Here is a 23,106-nt window from a genome sequence, read left to right on the forward strand (position 1 = left end):
ATTGGTGACTAACCTCACTCCTATATCTCTTGAGGCTTTCAACATTTTTGCAGTCAACCCAGACACACCTGCTGCCTATTGTCCTGCTCACAGTAGTTGCGTCAGTCAAAGGCCAAGGGCCAAACACTGGTTCTGCTGGCTCCAAACCTTCACTGTTTCAGTCAAACTCCTCATTCAGCAACCGGTTGTAGTGACTCCAGGCATCTTTAATATCCCCACTGTTCACCACTACCTTTCCTTCATCATTCTTCACATACTGCTCACCTATGATATCCCTATTCTCCCCCTTCATCTGATTTGCCACCTTAAATTTCATTTTCTTCCTTTCTCCACTATTCAGGTTATCAAGTAAAAGGCCCTGAGATTTAGACTTTGCCATGTAAGCCTCGCTTATAGCCCTGTGCTTGGCAGCCAAGTATTCCTCTCTGTTACCACCCTTTCTCCACTCCTGGAAAAACCTTCTTTTCTCCTTAACTGCGGCTTCTACACTGTCATCCCACCACCAAGTTACTTTATATCTTGGGGGACTCATTGTTCATCCACACACTGAATCAGTAACTCTCAAGAAGTTGTTCTTGAGGGCACTGTACTGTTCATTAACACTCTCCCTGTTCAGCCATCACTCTGTTCATCTCGCTATAGAAGGCATCCTTTACTGCTTGGTTTTCAACTAATATATTTTCGTCCTAGGTGCAAAGATCTTCATCACCCACTCCTGAAGCACCATGTCACGTATCAAAAATTTGTGTTGCAGTACACATTTCTCACTCCCTATAACTTTCACATCCCTCACTAACCTTCCATCAGCCCTACTGACCATGGAATAGTCCATCTGGCTGCTGTTTCACCCAGACTCGTATGTAAGCAACCTACTCTCTCTTATTCTAAAATGTGTGTTACACACAATTTCATTGCCTCCCTAAACTCAACTATCCTCTCGTCTTCCTCATATCTTGTACCATATGCACATCCCCCATGCACCCCTTCATATCCTTGAGCTGCTTCACCTACATTACCATTTAAGTCCCCTCCCATAACTACAATCTCATCATCCCCCATGCAACTTGCTACACGTATTAGGTCATCCCAAAATCTATCCTTCTCTACCTCATCCAAGCCTGCCTGTGGAGCATACGCCGATATAAATGCAAATTGCAAACATAATCCGCCTGATCAAAATTTTCACTACTATTGTCCTATCACCGACTCTTACCACATTCATGGCATATTCCACCCATTTCTCCCCATCCAACACACCGATACCACCATATCCATCTGCCCTACCCTGCCAAAACAACTTGTAACTTGCATCATTCTGGGTGATCCTCCTCTATATCTGACTTCCTGCACACATTCCACATCCACCCACCTCCTACTAAATTCCTCAGCTACTTCCCCCGCTCTACCCTTCAAACTTTCCACATTCCATGATGCCATTCTGATCCCCCTGGGTGATTTAGTTTCCTCAGGCTTGCGTAGAAGATCCTTCTTTCTAGTCATAATTTGGTACGAATAAATAATGGGAAAAAACATACCACAGGCCCCACCCACCCGCACAGTCACAGGCCTAGGCATGGGATCTGGAACCCTTACATAGACCACCAGCCGTGACCAGTGGCTGTGGCAGTGGCCTCAGGGCACCCTGCCAGGACAGCTTGCAGGGACACCCTCCAAGCACGCCTTGGCACTGTAACTGCCCTGCCATTATACACCCATTGATGGGGCAGTCTCCTGGGGTGAAACTCCCACGTTCGGGCCCCTCTCTGTTGGGAGGAAGAGGCAGCCTGGGAGCCGCAGTGCTATGTACCCTCTAGCAGAGATTGAACCCCATCCCATTCCAGCTCCAAAATCTATGCCGACGGACCCCTTGTCACGCCTCCTCACAATAGGTCCGCCACTAGGTAGCGGGGGTAAAGTTTTTTGGCAGCTTGCCCTTTCTGGCGTCAACCCCTGTACGTTATGGGATACGTTGTGTGTTATGTAAAGCGCATGTAGAGTAGTGCATGAGATAGAGGAAAGCGTTTGGAAGTGTATGCTCGTCTACTCTCCATGTGAGTGACACTGAAAAGGTCAGCAAAGGAAGATGGTCCAGTGGAGCACCAGCTCACCCTATCACCAGCATTCCCATTCCTATTCTTGAGAGTACCACCCTGATCGGCTGGTGCTACAACCTACTGTACTCCCTACATACAACGTTATACTGTTTAGTAAATGCAAGGATGGAAAAACACTTGCTGCTTACAAGTTTAGATATTTTGATTTATTCTTCATGTTTGTCCTAATATTTCAACTCCATTTTTCCACATACCTGTTTCTTCATATCAAACAGCAAACGTCATCATGAATTATATCGATAATGCACTTGTTTCTGGTGATTCTGTATTCATCTAAACTGTACTGTATGTCATTATCATCATCATCATCAGTATTGCTCTTCCTCCACCTCCTTCCACTTATTGACACGTAGGGAACACGTATGGGTTGGTTATATGGCACCAAGTGTTGTCAATGGTTTTCTATCATCTGGGAAACCATTAGGTTTGTTACTGAATGTAAAGCCACCTGAAAAGGAAAGGAAAGTAACAAAAAGTGACAGGAAAGATAGGAGAAATAGGAAGAGAGGAGAGTAGACAAAAAAATAATGATAAAGGTGAAGGAAGCAGAAGGCAGTACTACGTCAAGTGAGTGGATGTTGGTCGTTTTAAGTGTCACTTATGTCTTACAGAGTATGTGGGGTATTCTTTTCTCCCTGATCACCAGTATTATAAGAAATCGTGTTATTGAAGGTTTGCTCAAAGATTTCCTTGCAAAATAGTGTAATGAAAGAGTGAAGTGGGTAGGGTGGATGTCAGAAGAGATCCAATGAAAGGAGGGTGTATACTGAGAGTAAGAAACACATGAAAAGGTTTGAAAAGAAAAAGCTCGGTGATGATTTAGAGAGAAAAATGAATGTAAAGTGTATTGGCAAAGTTAAGAAACTGTAGGAATGAGGGTGGAAAAATGTAAATATATATGAGGATGGAAGCAGAAGAATTTTGGTAAATGGAAGCAATAAGCAGCAGATGGACAGTATTTTGAAAGGCTGACGAATGGGAATGGTGCAAGCAGAGTAGTGGTAAACACGATTAGTTTTTGTGGTCTGCAGAGAAGGAATTTGGTGCCTATGAAGGTGATATTAAAGTGAAAAATGCGGTGAAAAAGTTGAAAAATGGGAGGACAGCAGGTGTTTAGTATATACAGGGATGATAAAGTGTGGTGGAGAAAGTGGAATGAAGTGTTTGTTGGAATTTTGAAAGACGATTAGTAGAACCGTACGGTGAGGTGGAAGACAGCCATGACGAGTGAAATAACAAAAGGTATACGGAAGAATAATTACACAGGAGAAAAGAGAGGAAAATGGTACATCAGAATATTTGGATCAGATGTTTGCAAAATGATAATGTGGATAAAGCATGTGAGAAAAGTTGTATAATTGGCATTGATGGATCGTGAAAAGGCATATGACAAGGCAAACGGGTAGGGATTATGGAAGGTATTGCACATATACGATGTGAATGAGAAGTTTTGTATGCTGCAATGGTAATGAAGCAAGTGTAGGCGGGTGTCCAAGTGAGTAATTCGGTATCAGTGCTGGAGTGAGACAAAAACTAGTGATGTCCTCATGGCAATCCAGTATACTCATACAGTATATACATGGCCCTGTAAAGGAAATTAAAACTTTTGTGGAAAGAGGGGTGAGGATGTTAATTAATGGTGAAGGGTGTACGTTAGTCTCGAATTTGCTTGATGTAGATGATGCTGTTTGCTTACAAAAATAAACAGGATTTTTACAGACTGATTCAGAAGTTTGTGAATGTTGCGGTTTGAAAGTAAATATACAGTAGATAAGAATAACGTGATGGTTGTTGAGGCATAAAGTGACTTTGATGTTTTGGTTAACGGAGACTTGGATTGATGTTTTGGTTAATGGAGGTTTGGATTGGTCAATGAGCTGTAGTACAGCATGAGAGGAGTGCAAGTATGAGAAAAGAGAAGTTAATGGCAAAGGAAGTTGACAGTAGTGGGATTCGGGGAAGAAAGGTGGCTGGTGCTATAAAGGCTCGTTTACAAAACAGGGGACTGTAAAACATGTTAGTGTTGAAAATAACACATGGGTATGAGGCTGTCATGACATGAAGATGAAAAGTTAAAGAGTAAGAGCAGTGGAAACTGTAGTGGGTAACATGGCTAAGATAAGAAATAATAATTTACAGAAGATGTAGAGTAAGGAACTTTTGTTGATAATAGGGTAGAAAAGAGTTCTTTCTTGGCATGGTCATGTGAAAAAACTATACATAGATAGGGTGGATGGGGTAGTACTAGCTGTAACCCCAGGTTCCTCTGAATGTGTACCCAGTAGACTGCAGGTTGAAGTTGACCCACTCCTGCAGTCCACCATTACCTTTACAGGGGATAAGAAGGGAGCTGAGGGGCGTTTGCATAAGTAGGCAGTAGAGTCGTCCGACTATGATAGTGCCACTGTGCAAAGTGCCCCTCGCCAGCACCAGATATGACGGTAAAATGGGCATAAGTGAGCAGGTCTGAAAGTTGCAGGAGGCATGGTTGGCCATGACAAAGGTGGATGAAAATGTAAGTGTGAAGACAGCAAAGTATTCATGGAGAAGCACATAGTCCTCCCTCTTCCCTACTCTCTTGTTTGTGGAGTCATATATATCTCATTTACAATTTTACGCCATATTCTTGTACAGTATTTCCACTTCCAACATTCCTTTGGTTTTCCAAGCTTTATTCTCCCCATTTAAAAAAATCAACCAACCATCATACCTCCAAATTTTCCCTCCCTTTCCTTCCACCACATTCGTATTGATGTTACCAGTCACTTTGGTTTCAGTTAGACATAACTTTCGGCTTTTGCTCTGATATAGTAATTAAGTCATCCACATGACTATATGTAGCCTTCAGACTTTGCAATTCAGTCCCTTCACCATTTCCTTTGAGGCAGGCGGTTGACTGAGAATTTTCAACATAATAATAAAGTGTTTTGGAAGGAGGTGAAGAAGGTGTGAAAGGGAGACTCTGAGAAGGAAGAGCGAGTAAAAGTAGAGGATGGGAGGATGTTAATTGAGATGAATGCAATATGGAAGAGATGGGCAGAGCATTTTGAAAGATTGTTAAATGTAGAGGAGGAAAAGGAGGCTGAGATGGTGGCACATGGAAAGGTGCAAGGAATAAATGTGTTGGGAGAGTTAAATGATTCTTTGATTACGATGGAGGAAGTGGAAGAGGCAGTAAGGGAGATGAAAGCAGGGAAAGCTGCAGATATGAATGTGCTATGGAATGTTTGACAGGTGGTAGATCAACTATTGTTGAGTGGTTAGTAAGAGTGATGAATATGTGTTTTGTGAATGGTATGGTGCCGATTGACTGGGCAAGTGCGTGTGTGTTCCGTTGTATAAAGGCTAGGATGATAAGTATGAATGTATTAGTTGTAGGGGTATAAGTCTATCGAGTGTTCTAGGTTAGGTGTATGGTAGAGTGTTGATTAAGAGAGTTAGAGAGGGTACAGAGGGACTGATTGGTGATGAGCAGTGTGGTTTTAGGAGAGGGCGGGGATTTGTGGATCAGGTGTTTGCTGTGAGACAAAAAGGTAAGGATGGGTTATGGGCGTTCATGGATTTAAAGAAAGCGTATGCTAGAATTGAAAGGGAGGCTTTGTGGACTGCTTTGAGATTGTGTTGTCTAGGTGATAGGTTGTTAAAAGGAGTGAAAAGTTTTTTCTTATGTAAATAGTAAAGCGTATGTAAGATTGGGAAATACTGTGAGTGATTGGTTTCCTGTGAGTTATTGGCTGCGACAGGGATGTGTGATGTTGCCTTGGTTGTTTAAAATTTATATGGATGGTGTTGTAAGGGAGGTGAATGCGAGAGTGTTAGGTGGAGGGGTGAGTCTGGTGAATGCTGATGCTAGAGAGTGGGATCTGAATCAACTGCTGTTTGCTGATGATACCGCACTGGTGGCTGATTCGGAGGAGAGATTGAGACTGTTGGTAGTGGAATCTGGAAGGGTGTGTGAAAGCAGGTAATTGAGAATAAATGAGAATAAGAGTAAAGTGATGTAGCGTACGAGGTGGGTAGATGGTAGGAGGATGAATGTAGTTTTGAATGGTGAGTTGCTTGAGGAGGTAGAGTGTTTTAAGTATTTAGGGTCACATGTTGCTGTGGATGGAAGAATAGATGTAAAGGTGAAATTTAGAATGAATGACGTAGGAAAGGTGCCGGGAGGAATGAAAAAAGTGTTTACATGTCGTTTGCTTAGAATGGATGTTAGAAGCTTGTATGAGGGAGTAGTGGTACCGACTGCATTATACGGGGCTGAAACGTGGAATATGGGAGTAGCAGAGAGGAAAAGACTGAAAGAAATTGAGATGAGGTGTCTGAGGAGTATGTGTGGGGTGACACGTATGGATCGAATGAGAAATGATGAAGTGCGAAGGAGAACTGGAGTTGCGCGGGAGATGGCTATCAAGCTGAGCAGAGTGTTGCTATGGTTTGGGCATATGGAGAGTATGGATGAAGAGCGATTGGTGAAAAAGGTAACTGGATCGGATGTGAGCGGTGTAAGGCTGAGAGGAAGATGACGAATAGGATGGATGGACAGTGTGAAGCGAGCATTAGATGCGAGAGGGATGTCTGTAGAGCAAAGAAGAGTGGCTGTGCGTGATAGGGATGACTGGATAGAAATTGTAAATGAATAAATGGTGAAGCAGCCCCGAGGAGATATTCTCCCACACTTGGTCTGATCAGCTAATCAGATCAGGTGCGGGTAAAGGATGGATCCATTATGAGGTAAACCAGCTCTGCTGTCGGGCCCTCCCGCGGATGTCACTGACTGCACTGTGCAGTTGACCCTCGTGCGATGTGGTGTGGTGAGAATCTGTCCCTTATCCCCTTGGGGCTAAGATACAAGTGAATGTGTGGGTGTGGATAAGTATATTGGGAGTGTGTCGTCCTGTCTCAGATACCCCCCTTTTTGTGGGGAAGCAACCTAGGTATATACTGTAGATAGATAGATAGCTATCGTAACTGCTTTGACTCCCATTATCTCTATTACTTCCTTGTTTATGTATACCGCTTCATGATTTTCATGTCCATTACTTAAAAAAAAAAAAAAAGGCCCCATCTGTTCCATTCTGCAGTGACTAGTTTCTCTCATTCCTAGAGTCCATGGTATGTTCAGTATTTCCTTTGCATCATTTTGTGCCTTACAAATTACTCTCGTTTTCATCTTGCCATTCTTATAGACCTACTGACCCATTCTTCGAAGTGTGTGTGTGTGTGTGTGTGTGTGTGTGTGTGTGAGAGAGAGAGAGAGAGAGAGAGAGAGAGAGAGAGAGAGAGAGAGAGAGAGAAAGAGAGACTGTACAGGTCGAGCAGGACCACCCCACTAACTGTTAGAGGTTGCACAACTGGACTAAAGCTGAACAGTTGATACTGTTATAAATTTTCCCTTCCTCACTACGTCGGTCTCCAGTGCTTATTGATTTCCTAGGTGACTCTCCCACTCTTTCTATTTCCAAAATTATCAGTTTTCTTACTGTTCTTCACATCATACATTTAATATAATTATTTCCCTCTCTCCCTTCTGCCTTAGTACCATATGGCCATAATATGGCTTGGTGACAGATCTTCATTACTCCTTCCTTCCTTGTCCTTAGTCAGAAACGTGCGATATAAAAAGTATTCAGAGGACGTGGATTATCAGTTTCTCAAAAATATTCACATTTTGTAAAGCAAGTATATACTTTAGGCTACATATGGAAATATTAGTGTGAGACACTTGGAGAAGGGGAGACAGGATCATGAGGGGAGGGATACACCTGCCCCCAAGTCACCCTTAGCTATCCACTGATCATTAATACCTGTACTTAATCCATAGAACATTCATACAGCAGCCAAGGATTCGGACTTCATTATTCACTTTTCAGATCCATTAATTCCATAAAATATCTCAGTATCCTTTATTTACCAGGATATACAGTTTACTTCACCGCAACTATATGATAGGTGATTCAGACATCCCTTACCACTTCTAATACCATCCTGCTCATCCCACACCTAACATTCTGATACCTTAATTCTTTACGTTCTAATTGTATATGCGTTTTCTGCAACACCCGGCAGACTTAGCAGACTTATCCACGGTAATTCTTGTACTTATTCGGTCACCTCCTTTATACATTGCTTTATGCACAGCTTCCTTCAACTGAACTGTAACAACCTGTCTTCTGAAAACAAAGCTCGTTACCTGTTGTATACAGAATAGCACAAGTTACTGCACAGATTTGGGTCCACCAGGAAGTTCTTGAACTGTCATTTTCCACCTGTTCCTACAAGTACTTAACTTCGGTATATCTTGGAAATTAGCCTATGAAAGTATATCTATTTATCTCGGAAAATCTGGTTTTGAAAGCCGTTTCATTCAGATGTCTGTTCATTCGTTTCAGTTTAAGCCTTTTTTGCTTCGGTAGTGGTGTGGTGACTAGCTGTTACTGAAAGCGTGAAGTGAAAAGGTTGTATCGCACCTCCTGATAAGATAAGGTGAACCGGACATATAAATGACACATCCTCCAGCTGCTTAACAATATTCCTGATGTTAGCTGAGAGCTTCTTTACCACAGTGAATACCTCCTAGAATACCGTGACCCCCACCCCCCCATTTATTTTCCCTTCTTCCTAACAATTTTAATCTGCCTCAACAACTTCTCAAACTGGAGAGTTTTACATGAGCCCACGGCGTTAGGTGGAGTTAAATGCAAAACTTATTATTATTCTCGGCCCAGACTTGATCCCTTGCCTTTAGTGATGTCATTCTTTTTTAATTCATTTTTTTTAGACACCTTTATTCAGCCTAGGAGGGAGTTCTCGAACTGGGAGAGTTACAGCTTTTAATAACCTCATCAGTGAGAGAGTCATTACCTAAGCTGAATGAAATCGTCTGGAAGCTGCAAGAATACACTACCAGAGGCGTCACCAGACTCCCATGACATACTTTCAACAAAACCAAAAGTGTCAACGGGGATAAAATAATAGAGTTGTCCTGACCATGAGAGGATTACAGTGTTAGCGCTGTACATACTCGCCGCCGAATTAAATCGTCTGGCGTTGGCTGGAATAAAATACCAGAGACGTTTCAGCCTTGAGAGGGTTAACAAGACGTGCATATTTTTGCGCATTTTTCCTCAGCTGGGCGTTAACCTTTAGCTGTGATATTTCCATACTGTTAGCGTTGTCATAGATACGGGTTATGTTGTATAGCAGAGGTCATTTGTGTAACAGGTTAAGTATTCCAAATTTTGTTTTGAAATTGGTTATTGCGTACTTATATTAGGCCTGCCGGATAGATATTATAGTTCTGTGGTAATATTACTAATATGAAACTTTGAAATTATGGTAATCTCGGAGGAGAAAAATAAATTATTAAGTCTATCATGATGAAAACAACTTTAGTGTTCTGTTGCAACTATTGCCAGACGCTTTACTCCGCTGAGTGTTAATATTGTCACTGTTAATCTGTTATGATCCAGACTGTTTGGGCATTTTATTCCGGTTAATGCCAGATGTCATTTGGCTCAGAGTGAATACAGGAACCAGAGAGTGTTATTATAGAAAAAATAACAATAGCATTCACCATTCTTGCGGCTCACCACCTTCCTCCAGACTACGTTTGCATACAGCTGAATATTGATATACTGGAGAGAGAGAGAGAGAGAGAGAGAGAGAGAGAGTATATATATATATATATATATATATATATATATATATATATATATATATATATATATATATATATATATATATATATATATATATATATATATATGAGAGAGAGAGAGATTACTGGCTTAGGCAGGATCATGGAGAGCTTCACTGATATCAGGCATGGAGAGGCAGGACGTCATAAACTTTTTAGAACCAAAGTTGTGTTTGGGATTGCTTGTTTTTTCTTATGTTTTCACTCATTCAACCATCAGTAGTTTCACAACTGAATTACATTGAATATTAAAGTTAAAAATACAAAACAATATTATCCCTGATGATATTTAACTGCTGTTGACACTTGATTTTCGCAAAAATGAACGAAAATCCTTTATGAATACTGCCCCGGTGCACAGACTCAGTGTGTTCATGTTTGATAAAGAATAGTCAGGTCAGACACCGCTCTGCTACTGGTACCATGTAAGCCAGTACTACCTGTTTCATGGTCGGATCGTCGGCGACTAAACCGGCAACCCCACTGGTCTTGCTCAGTGAGGAGGGTGACTAGACACCCAGCAGGACGAAAAATAAGACCTGTCAAAGGGCGGATGAACCTCTACAGCCAACGTCCATCTAGTAGGATAGGTGGAGCTCGTTAGCATGGTTGACAGTCCACCTAAAAAGTCAGGCCTGGTGTGCAGGGTACCCCTGTCCCAGTCCACAGTCTAGGTGAGTCCTCCACCTAGTGGTGAGTCCCTGCTACTTATGTGTGCATGGGGAGGGGGGTTGGGCGATGAGGAATAGCACATACGCGGTGGAGTAAAAGCAGTCCATCTCATCGTCTTCTTTTCTCACTTACTCGCCGCACTGTTCCATCACTCCCTACTGTCGCTGTTACACTCACTGTACATCTGAACTCCATACCTTCGTGTCTTTCCCTTTAAGGCAGGCATACAACACCCGTCAGTCTACTTACTCACACTTCTTTGTTCAGCTTCCTTATATAAGAGTTAACCAGTATTCTCAGGATATCATTTACACAGGAACAGTATTTGTAGGTCAGTCTTTTTCCATCCCACCTCCAGTCTTTCAGATGCTGTGTGTCCTGGCATCTCCAAGTAAACACATCTTGAATTTAAGCTCTCCGTTGTTGTACTTACTCTGGAAGGGACTTTTTTCCTGCAGTTTTTCAGTTAGTGCATTTTTATACATACATATATACATACACACATACATACAAATATACATACATTTCCTGTCCATTTATTTATTTATGTATTTGTTTATTTATTTATTTACTCATCTGTTTATTATACACTCATACATAAATACTTACTAAAAGGTGAGCATGGCATGAACAAGGAAAGAGACATGTAACAACTGACACGCCATAATCTGACTCACATATATAGACAGAGATAAACACATTATGTCTCACCCCCACCCCACGCCGCCCCTCTCACCTGTAGCCGCACCTCCCCCACAGGAGCCCCACCAGCATGACCTTCCCCGGTTGCTGCGCCCCATCAACACCCGCGTCAACTGCCTGGTGGCGTTCACGGTCCTCGCCATCGTGGTGGGGGCCGCCGCACTCACCATCTCCGTCCTGTTGCTGATGCAGGTGTGTGAGGGGAAGGGGGAGAAAGGAAGGAGAGAGGGAGAGAGGGGAGAAAAGAGTGGGCGAGAGGGAGAGGAGCGAGGCAGGAGAGGAATGAGGCGGGTAGGAATTTTGAGGAGGGGGGATGAGAGAGGCACTGTTGGATTAAGGATAGAATAATACTGATGTATGCGTGGGAGGGGAAGAGGAAAACGTAAGAGTGAAAATAATGTTGTGGGAGAAGGGAGAAAGAGAGTGACGGTGGGAGAAAGGAAAGTAGAGAGAGAGAGATGGGGGGGGGGGAGATGATAAAGGAAGGGTGTATGTATGATTTCGACAGTTGTATTGAGGAAAGAGAGGGTTGGGAAGACAGCACTTGAGGCGCGAGGAAAGAGGAAAATGAGTGTTGGGGTAAGAGAAGGGAGGAAGGATGGAGGGAAGGTAGTATGGAAGGAAGTTAGGAAGGAGAGGGAGGTAAGGTCCAGGAGATGGATGGTGGGGAGAACAGTGGTGGGGAGTAAGAAGAGGGGGTGATACTTTGGGAGGAGAGGGAGAATGGTGGTGAGAGTGTGGGAGGGAGCTTGTGGGAGGACAGGAGGGGAAGTGGTGAGTGTGGGAGGAAGAGGAAAGGCAGTGATGTGTGTGTGTGTGTGTGTGTTTGAGAGAGAGAGAGAGAGAGAGAGAGAGAGAGAGAGAGAGAGAGAGAGAGAGAGAGAGAGAGAGAGAGAGAGAGAGCAATAAATGATAAGGATGATGAGCATCGAAATTATAACTGTGTGTGTGTGTGTGTGTGTGTGTGTGTGTGTGTGTGTGTGTGTGTGTGTTTGAGAGAGAGAGAGAGAGAGAGAGAGAGAGAGAGAGAGCAATAAATGATAAGGATCATGAGCATCGAAATTATAACTGTGTGTGTGTGTGTGTGTGTGTGTGTGTGTGTGTGTGTGTGTGTGTGTGTGTTTGAGAGAGAGAGAGAGAGAGAGAGAGAGAGAGAGAGCAATAAATGATAAGGATAATGAGCATCGAAATTATAACTGTGTGTGTGTGTGTGTGTGTGTGTGTGTGTGTGTGAGAGAGAGAGAGAGAGAGAGAGAGAGAGAGAGAGAGCAATAAATGATAAGGACAATGCGCCTCGATTTTATTAGTGTGTGTGTGTGTGTGTGTGTGTGTGTGTGTGTGTGTGTGTGTGTGTGTGTGTGTGTGTGTGTGTGTGTTTGAGAGGGAGAGAGAGAGAGAGAGAGCAATAAATGATAAAGATGACGAGCATCGAAATAATAACTGTGTGTGTGTGTGTGTGTGTGTGTGTGTGTGTGTGTGTGTGTGTTTGAGAGAGAGAGAGAGAGAGAGAGAGAGAGAGAGAGAGGCGATAAATGATAAGGATCAGAGCATCGAAATTATAACTGTGTGTGTGTGTGTGTGTGTGTGTGTGTGTGTGTGTGTGTGTGTGTGTGTGTTTGAGAGAGAGAGAGAGAGAGAGAGAGCAATAAATGATAAGGATGATGAGCATCGAAATTATAACGTGTGTGTGTGTGTGTGTGTGTGTGTGTGTGTGTGTGTGAGAGAGAGAGAGAGAGAGAGAGAGAGAGAGAGAGAGAGAGAGCAATAAATGATAAGGATAATGAGCATCGAAATTATAACTGTGTGTGTGTGTGTGTGTGTGTGTGTGTGTGTGTGTGTGTGTGTGTGTGTGTGTGTGTGTGTGTGTGTGTGTGAGAGGGAGAGAGAGAGAGAGAGAGCAATAAATGATAAAGATGACGAGCATCGAAATAATAACTGTGTGTGTGTGTGTGTGTGTGTGTGTGTGTGTGTGTGTGTGTGTGTGAGAGAGAGAGAGAGAGAGAGAGAGAGAGAGAGAGAGAGAGAGAGAGCAATAAATGATAAGGATGATGAGCATCGAAATTATAACGTGTGTGTGTGTGTGTGTGTGTGTGTGTGTGTGTGTGTGTGTGTCAGAGGCCGACAAACAGACAAAGGCAGGGAGAGAGTTGTTGCTGTGAGGATGGTGATGATATGAGAAACAGAGTAATGATAATGACAGTGGCATAAGAATGATGTGGCTGAGGATGACGATGATGAGTTTGAGGTGAGAGCCGGGTGGCAGGGGAAAGGGGAGGGGGAGGATGAAGAGAGGGGAGGGGAGGGGGAAAGAGAGAGTAGAGAGGATGGGGGAGGAAGAGAGAGAAGGATGGGAGAATAAGACAGAGGGGAGATGAAGGGAGTAGAAGAGAAAGGGATGGGTGAATGAGACAGAGAGGAGGAGTAGGGGTAAAGGAAAGGAAGAGAGAGGGGAGAGGGTAGGAGGTGAGGGGAAGGTTGAGTCGGCTGAGGAAGAGAGGGGATGGGAGGGGAGAAGGGATGGAGGAAGAGACAAAGGAAGGGAGAGAGGGAAATGGGAAGGGGTGGAAGAAGAGTGATGGAAGGGGAAAAGAGAGAAGGAGGCAGAATGTGACGGGGAAGGGGTGCGAGTTATTGAGTTGATAAGGGTGATATTGGCAGGGACGGTGATAAGATTTACAGTCAACCCATATACGGGACATTTGCCATAAAATATTGATTGTTTATTACCTCCTTCCCTGCGATTTTATGTAATAGTCTCAATACTGCCAGATTAGCACATTAAGTTTTGGAAAGATCCGTAGCGTTAGTTCTTTCTGTATGACCGTTGTCGCATATGGTCAGTATGCTTTGTTGTCGCATATGGTCGACCTCGTAGTGGCCACTGGATGAAAGAGGTTGACCCTGCCCTAATGACGGTATCCTTGATCCTTGGACTATGGGAGAAACAATACTGCCTCGTGTACCTTGCATGTGGTGGAAGGTGACTGGATGGAGTGGGCTGGGAAGGCTGCAAAACCCTCCCTCTCTAGCCTAAATATTTCCAACATCGCCACCACTCCACCCATCTATTCCGATGAAGTATTTTGTATTTTAATATTACTACCACCAGCCGATTTGATACAGCTTGGGGAAATGTTTCGAGCTGGAAGAGATAGATATAGCTGTCACTGACTCCTTCACTACTAATTGAGTAAAATAGTTTGTTGTTTGTTATAATAAAAGATACATCGTTTGACTGAAGGGATTAAATCTCCAAAATAATTTCCAGCAAATCGTCTTCACCTCCGTTACATAGGCATATAATTTAGAACATACCAGACTGAACAGCGTCCTTTAGAACTGTAACACTGCAACACAACCTGTTTTTAGGACAGGTGCCAACATAACACCCTTCATTCTCTATGATAGCCTAATTTTATTTACTCATGCTGTCTCCAGACGATTTTATCCAGCTGTGGAGCGGCTTTTCGAACTGGACGGGCTAGATATAACCTTTTTCAAACCCCTTCACTGCTTCATATTCACCCTAAGTTTAATAGTCTTGTGGCAGCAAAACTGAAATGTACGTCATCGGATTGTCGGGGTTAATTTCCTGGCGACTATGGGGTTAGTGGCGTTAGAACTTTCCAAACAATGAAAACAAGAACACTTCCTGTTTTTGGTCGTCACTGCACTCAGGCGGAAGCAGTGAACACTTTTATTTAAGTGAAGAACAGCGAGATTAAAACGAATAAGCAATCTTAAATTTACAACCAGTTACAAAGGTAAGGTTATTACGGTGTGTCAGAGAAACTTTTGCCGAAGTAATAATCAAATGTATATGTATTGTAAGTTACAATGAGTGAAATTATTGATGTTATTTTGAGTTATTATTACAAGTTACACAAAGTGCCCAGAACCAGTTTTCCTGCATCGCCTCCCCTCTGCCTCAACCCCCATCCTCTCCCCACAACCATTCCCGGCCACATTTCATTAAGGTGCTCTGATTCTAGTGCCAGGGGGCTTAGTGATCGGATCTAATTCTAAATCCAATAGCAGGCCAGTTAACTCTCGCATAATAGGAACGGTTCCAGTATTACATTCAAACTAACGCCAGACGATTTTATTCAACCCAGAGTGAGTCATAGGAGCCTCAGATGGTACGGGGGAAGTTAATCAGTGCCAAACGTCTGATGGTTTTAGATCTATTATCGGTTTTAGATCTTCTTAGGCAAACCCAGATCGTAGGAAATCATTTACAAATCTAAATGTGAGAATCTAAAAATGAATTAATGACAGGACGAGATAATATAATAACTGAATCTAGTGTTAAAAAAACAATCAGTAGATGTTTGAATTTTGAATCGAATATTAAGCGTTTAGCGCTCACACAATCGAGGCAACTCCTGTATTCCGCCCCAGTTAACGCCAGACGATTTTATTTTGCTGAGTCATAGAAGCCTGGGAAAGGCATTATTGTCACCATAAACTTTCTTGTGATCAGGACACCTCTGGAATTCAACAAGCACCAGACGACTTTATTCAACTGAGAGTGAGTCACAGGATATGAGAGTTAATACTGTCACTGTTACCCCTCTCATGCCGGGGACGGTTCTAGCAGCTTCATGTATTCCAGCTAACACCCAACGACTTAATTAATCTGAGAGTACTTGTTGAACGATTTAATTATAACCTACTTCTTATTCTATTTCCAATATTCAAATTGTAAAGTTCAAAATCTATAAAAGAAGGCTTAGAAGCCTTAGATTAATGCTTATCGACCGCACAAGAATCACTCGAGCAGACAGTCAGATTTTAATGTCTCAATCATTCCTTTTAAATATGACGAGCTGCAACTGATTTTACATCAAGGTCTCAGACTGAACTGTTATGTGAACAGGGACGAGGGGGGGAAACAAACTTCTCTACACGCTGACCAACCCCAGAATCGAACTAGGGATTTTCCACTTGCGGACTAGATACGCTAACCAATGCACCACCGACTCATGCTAATTCGATGTGTAATATTTCAGGGTCTGGATCTGGCGGCCAAGGAGGAGTCTGACGTGGTGGCCCTGCAGCTGAGGGTCAAGCAGCTGGAGCAGATGGTGAGTGGAGGAAGGTGTTCTGGCCCTTCCTTGGTGCAGCTGTGGACAAAATTATCAATCCACTCGTATAGTCGAACCATTATGACACTTTTACCTGACCACAGATTCACAGCCACATTTATGATCACCTTGTCGTAACTAGGATGTTTTCTTTTATCTTTTCCTTTTCTCTCTGTTTTCTTTTTTGCAGGAATGACAAGGAAAATGATGTGCAGCGTCTTCCCATTCTCCTCGTTCCTCCTACAGTATCAAATCTTAAGTTCCGAGGGGATAAATTTACTATTGCCTGTATTGTCTTCCTTTTTTTTTTTTTTTTTTCTAAGAAGAACAGGGAGAATGCATAATTTTCTCGAGTCCCTAGTTCTTCTTAAAAAAAAAAAAAAAAAAAAAAATCGAGGTTACGACATGGAATTGCAAAAAAAAAACAAAACAAAAAGTTTTATCTATATCTCGCCTGGAATTTTTGGCGGGTTCCCGAGAGCGCATCAGTGAATTTCGGAAGACATTGCTCACTGTCTCCATACTCATCGCTGTGGAGTGGATCAGTATTTTTGTCCTCAGCTGTACTTCTGGCTTTGTTATGGTAGTTTTGGGTTTATTTTGGTGACTGATGCCTTTGTGTCGAGAATTTTAGCCTTATTTTAGTGGTTTTCAGTTTATTTCAGTATTTTAGAGTTTATTTTGGTAGTTAAGGTTGTATTTTAGTGGTTTTGCTTTATTTCAGTTTTTTTTTTCAGTAGTTCTTTTTTTAGTAGTTCTTCATTTATCTCAGTAGTTTTAGGTTTATTTTTATAGTTCTACTTTTCTTTAGGTTATTTAAAATTAATTTTGTTAGCTTTAGTCTTCGTTGGTATTTTGCGTTCATATTTGGTACTTCTAGGCTAGTGTTAGTAGCTCTTGGTAGTTTTCTGGTTGGTTTATTTTGCTGGTTTAATTCTCTTTTCGGTAGTAGTAGATTTATTTCTGTGTCCCCAGTCCTTCCTTGGTAGTATAGCCTTTTTTTCGGTTTATTTTGGTAGTTCCACTCTTTATTTCGAGAAGTATAGACCTTAGACTGGTACTTCTGTGCCTTTAGGGCTTAGTGTATTTTAATACCATTAGGCTCGTTTAGGTGGTAGGCCTACTATTCATTATTTCGGTAATTTGAGGTTTAAGACAGTTTAAGGTACATTTGGGTAGTTTTTGTTTGATATCGGTAGTATTAGATATATACTGAGGTGGCTTTAGTTTTGGCACTGGTAGTTTTAGTAATTATTTTGGTAACACTAGCCCTCATTCTACCTTCATGGCTTTAATTCAGCAGTAATACGTGTTATATAGCTAGAGCTTGTCTTTTTCATGTATTTCTGTGCCTTTTTTGTAGTTATATTTTTACTTCACTACTTTTAGGTATTATTTTCTGTAGATAGATATATCTTGGTGGGTTTATGTTCCCTTTGGTAATTATGGTTTTGATTACTTATATTTTGTTTTCCTTAGTGCCACAATTCTTGCGCTTTTTAAAGGTTTATTTCGGTAGTTCTAGTTCATTTTCTATTAGTTTCATTATCCTCACAACAGATACTGTCTGCTACAATTACTACTTCTACTACTACTACTACTACTACTACTACTCTCTCTCTCTCTCTCTCTCTCTCTCTGTTTCAAGCACACGCGCACTACACAATGCACTATCAACACAGATCAGAGATAAGATTAGATAGGAGGGCGTGGGACTGCGCCAAAACCGCCCTTGTCACTGCTTTCTCTCTCTCTCTCTCTATCTCTCTCTCTCTGTAATAGTGTGATCTGCATTCATGTGTGATGTATTTGTGATATATATTTATGTGAGGAGTATTCACGTGAGGTGTATTTATGTAGGGTGTATTAATGTGAGGGATGTCCATGTGTGATACATTTATGTGAAGCGTATTTATGTGACGTGCTTTCGTGTGAGATGTACTTAGTTGAGGCGTACCTGTATATATGTGACTTTTATTCATGTGAGGGGTATTTATGGGAGATATAATGATATGAGCTGTGTACTTGAGGAGTATTCGTGTGAGATGTATTCGTTTCAGGTCTTCATGTGAGGTTTATTTAATGTCTGGTGTATTCGTTTGAGGTGTTTTTATGTGGGCTAATTTTGTGTCATGTGCATGCATGTGAGGTGTATCGATGCGAGGTTTTGTGTACTGTATTCATGTAAGATGTATTTATGTGAGGTGTGTCATGTACAGTGTGTGGTGTACCGTGTGTGGTGTGTGGTGAATAGTACAGTGTGTGCTGTGTGGAGTATGGTGTATCGTCTTTGGCGTGTGGAGTATGGTGTACCGTGTTTGGTGTGCTGCTTATGATGTGCCTTATGTGGTTTGTGATGAGTCGTATGTGGTGTACTGTGTGTGTGTGTGTGTGTGTGTGTGTGTGTGTGTCACCGGCTCGGTCATGATCACGTGATTGGGGCGTGATCGTCAGCTTTTACCCTCCCGGAAGAGCTGAGAGCTCATATAGTCCGATCTAACGACAATGCTGTCACCTTCACACACCCATCCCTTTGCTTAAGGGGGACAGCAGCCACCCGCTTCGTCGGTGAAACTTTTCGCAACCCGAACAGGCGCGAGCTTCTGCCTACCAGATGGCAGGCGAGAGCGTTACCACTGAGCCAGCGAGCGGTGTGTGTGTGTGTGTGTGTGTGTGTGTAATTCACCGGGTCGGTCAGGATCACTTGATGGTCGTGATCGTCAGCTTTTTACCCTCCCGGAAGGGAGCTGAGAGCTCATATAGTCCGATCTAAGGGCAATGCTGTCACCTTCACACACCCATCCCTTTGCTTAAGGGGGACAGCAGCCACCCGCTTCGTCGGTGAAACTTTTCGCAACCCGAGCAGGCGCGAACTTCTGCCTACCAGATGGCAGGCGAGAGCGTTACCACTGAGCCAGCGGGCGGTGTGTGTGTGTGTGTGTGTGTGTGTGTGTGTGTGTGTGTGTGTAATTCACCGGGTCGGTCAGGATCACTTGATGGTCGTGATCGTCAGCTTTTTACCCTCCCGGAAGGGAGCTGAGAGCTCATATAGTCCGATCTAAGGGCAAGGCTGTGACCTTCACACACACACACCCGTCCCCTTGCTCAAGGGGAACAGTAACCACCCACTTCATCAGTGAAACTTTTCGCAACCCGAGCGAGGCGCGAACTCCCGTCCACCAGTTGGCAAACGAGAACGTTACCACTGCACCAGCGAGCGGTGTGTGTGTGTGTGTGTGTGTGTGTGTGTGTGTGTGTGTGTGTGTGTGCCATGTTTAATGTGTAGTGTTAAGGCTGGGCGTTCGTTCGTTTGTTCAAAGATTCTCTGCACCTACAGTATAGTGCAGGCCGGGCCATACATTAGCCCAGTCAGTGGGGTATGGGTTGGTTAAGAAACAGTAAGGGGGAAGGACAGGACCTGGGGATTGCCCAGCACACGCGTCCTGTCTCCTGGCTGGCTTTGTGGTGTGTGTGCCTGGACGTGAAGTAGGTCTGAAGTATATATTTGTGCATTTGCGTACCTACAGGTGACGGAGATGACGGATGCCATTAAGAAGGTCGGTATGCCATCATCAGGGGGGTTTGGTGAGCCCAGCTGGGGTGAGGGGGAGCAAGGGGGAGGGAACATGATGCCCCCCGCCGACCCCCTCCAACCCCACCGTAACCCCCCTATCCAGGTACTGTATTTTTAAGCATTCTTTAATTTTAGCTGCATGTACGAGTGCCTAATTATGCTTCTCATTTTCATTCGTAAACAATACTGACCACATGATAGCCTATGTGTAAGAATGTTCTTTTATGATTTTTTATCTTCAGTTATGTAATATCTATAAACATTTCCTAGCATAGGTTGTAAGATTGCTTATTTATAGTTTTCATCTTCCTCTACGCATTGAGATTTCAAAACTTATTACACTAGTGCACAAAAGCGCGAAGAGGTGATGTGTTTGATTCTGTACGTCTCTCTGTCTGTCTTTCTATTTCTGTCTGCCGGCCTGTCAGCAACACAATAAAAAAAAAAAAAAATGGATGGAATTGCACCAAATTTGGCATAATGAATGAGAACCATTAGAGGAACAGTTGATTAATTTGTGGCCTAAAAAAGCCATGGACCAAGGGAATGGCAAGGTCAATTCAAACATTTTTTATCCGATTTTTACCAAATTTGGTGGAAGAGTTGAGGGACAAGATAGAGTGAAGGGATTCAATTTTTAGAACAATTGCTCAGAGATAAAGGTCGCAGGGCAAGATCAAAGGTTCGGCCAATTCACTTATACTGTACTGTTTTTATTCAGTTTGGATCATACATGGGAGGAAGGATTTAAGGAGTTCAGAGCAAGAGTTTAAAGGTAAAAGTTGTACGGTAAGATGAAGTGAAACACTTTTCGTCTGATTTGTATCAAAATTGGTGGATGGGTTGAATGAATTAATTCGATTTTGAGAGCAATCGGTCAAAGGTAAAGGGCACAGGGTAGGATCAAACGTTCAGCCACACGATCAGTAAGCATCTGTCGCGTCTGAACACATTGCTCATCAGTTTCGAAGCATGGTGACGAATCACGCTAGAAACAATACATTAGATGCGGGGAAGGTGCTTCAGTTCATTACCCCTACACGAATATATCCCAAAACATTTTCGCTACCCTTACTCCAAAACCACACCTGCCCAGTGATCGTGTGGACGAGCATTTAGATCTATTGTCCGGCAGGGGTGTTGCACTCGGTTTTTTCCTGTGTTGTATTTAAAATCGCTTGTTTATACTTTCAAATTTACTCATGCAACTTTCTTTAACATAATTGAGCTTAGACCGTGAGACCCCCCTCCCCTTCTCTCTCTCTCTCTCTCTCTCTCTCTCTCTCTCTCTCTCTCTCTCTCTCTCTCTCTCTCAAACAAAGCACTACCAGTAGTTAGCGATTATTGAAGCGGAAAATTACTGCCTGACAAAATGACATGAAAATAATTAACTGCTTAGGTGACGTGTTTATCGGAAAATTTAATGAACCTCTTCAGTACGGTGATGTCTTTTATATCATTCTTGCTAACACCAGATTTTTTTTCTTTTCTGAGTAAAGGTGACGTCATGTAGTAAAGGTGTCAATGGGAACTCTATCAAACCTCTCCAATACGAAAAGTCTCTGGTAAACTGAATATAATCGATAGGAGATACCAAGAATAAAATCAAATCTATAAAGACGTCATTATATTGAAAGGGTTATCTTATGAAACCCCAGGGTGTCTTTATTGCTTTATGCTTGATACGTCAGACGATTTTATTAAGCTTTGAAGAGACCAACTCGGGCGAAGTTTAAAGACAAGCTCCTATGACTCCTTCAAACTGGGGAAGTATTCACTGATCTCATTATTTATTTCATTCTGAGTACCGCCAGACATTTTCATTCATTTTACGAGAGCCTCAGACTGTAGGGGTTTATCTCTTCACCCCGAGCACGTCGTATATACTTTTAAATCAATCACCAGACGGTTTTATTCAACTAAGGAGAGATTTTTCGAGCCGAGGGGTGGTGGTTAGATGTAGCTACACTTAATCCTCTCACTATTAGAGATGGACAGATCGTTGAATATCTCAGGGGTTATAAAGAATATAATATAAACGAGATCCTCTGACTGAAGGAGTTCAGAGATGCTTTTTGAATACTTCCCCCAGGCGCCTATCAGCTCCCCAGTCAGATTTATGTATTGGAAGTATTGGTTAAGATCCTTCATAGTGCATTTCTTTTTCAATATGCAAGAAAGAAGGAACCAAAGATCAGTACCCTGTAAGACTGTTCCCTCCAAGAAAAACAAAAACAAGATAACAGAGAGCTAAATTCAAGATCTGTTCATTTCGAGATGCCTGGACACATTGCGTTTGAAAGACTGGAAGTCATAGTCAATAGGAAATACAGACAGAGGAAGACAGTTCCAGAGTTGACCTGTTGCATACACGAAGGACTGGGAGTAACGTTTAACCCTTGCATTAAAGAGCTGGATAGCAAAGGCTTCTCCGAGCTTCATAATTTGACCTGTCTATTTGAATATTGGTGCTGGAGAGGGACGCCTTTATGTGGTGACCCTGATGTAACTGGGCTGTGGAGCTGCCCGGTTACACAAAGGTCCCTTAACCCCTTCCCTATTCCCGAAAAGGATGGTGGACTGCAGGAGGAGGGCAGCCGAAGCCTGCAGTCCAATGGGACCACAGTTCAGATGAGACTGATGCTACAGCAATTACGACGACGACAACAACAACAACAACAACAACAACAACAACAACAACTACTACTACTACTACTACTACTACTACTACTACTACTACTACTACTACTACTACCACCACCACCACTATTACTACTGCTACTTGTACTACTATCACTGCTTTTTCCACTACCACTACTGTTGTCTGAAAGTCTGATAAAGATCCTCTATGAATACTCCCCCAGAACGTCGCCCCCCAGCCTGCTAGCGACGCCCACGACACCTACCATGCAGGCGTGAGGGGCGAGGACGTGAGGAGTGGCGGTGTAGGCGGCAGCATCGACCTGGCTGACCTGCCCGGGCCGCATTACGACGACGAGGGCGGCGACGACAGCGACGTGGAGAGCTCCGGGGACTGCATAGAGAACCCACCCCGACCCGCCTGTCCTGAGGGGTACCATGTGTGCCCCACGGACGAACCATGCCCGGCATATGTGTGCTGTCTCTAGGGCCTCTCTCGCTGTCTATTCTTTTATTAGTGGAAAATAGGGTTAGATCTCGGTAATGCTTTGAATCAACGTGAGAGCAACCAGTAACATTTAAAAACACACAAAAGGGACTCAGCAACTTTCTAAGTCTGTC

This window comes from Coenobita brevimanus, chromosome 23 (genome assembly GCF_032717465.1).
Source record: "Coenobita brevimanus isolate Jiangsu-jjx chromosome 23, ASM3271746v2, whole genome shotgun sequence".
In the NCBI taxonomy this organism is placed as follows: domain Eukaryota; kingdom Metazoa; phylum Arthropoda; class Malacostraca; order Decapoda; family Coenobitidae; genus Coenobita; species Coenobita brevimanus.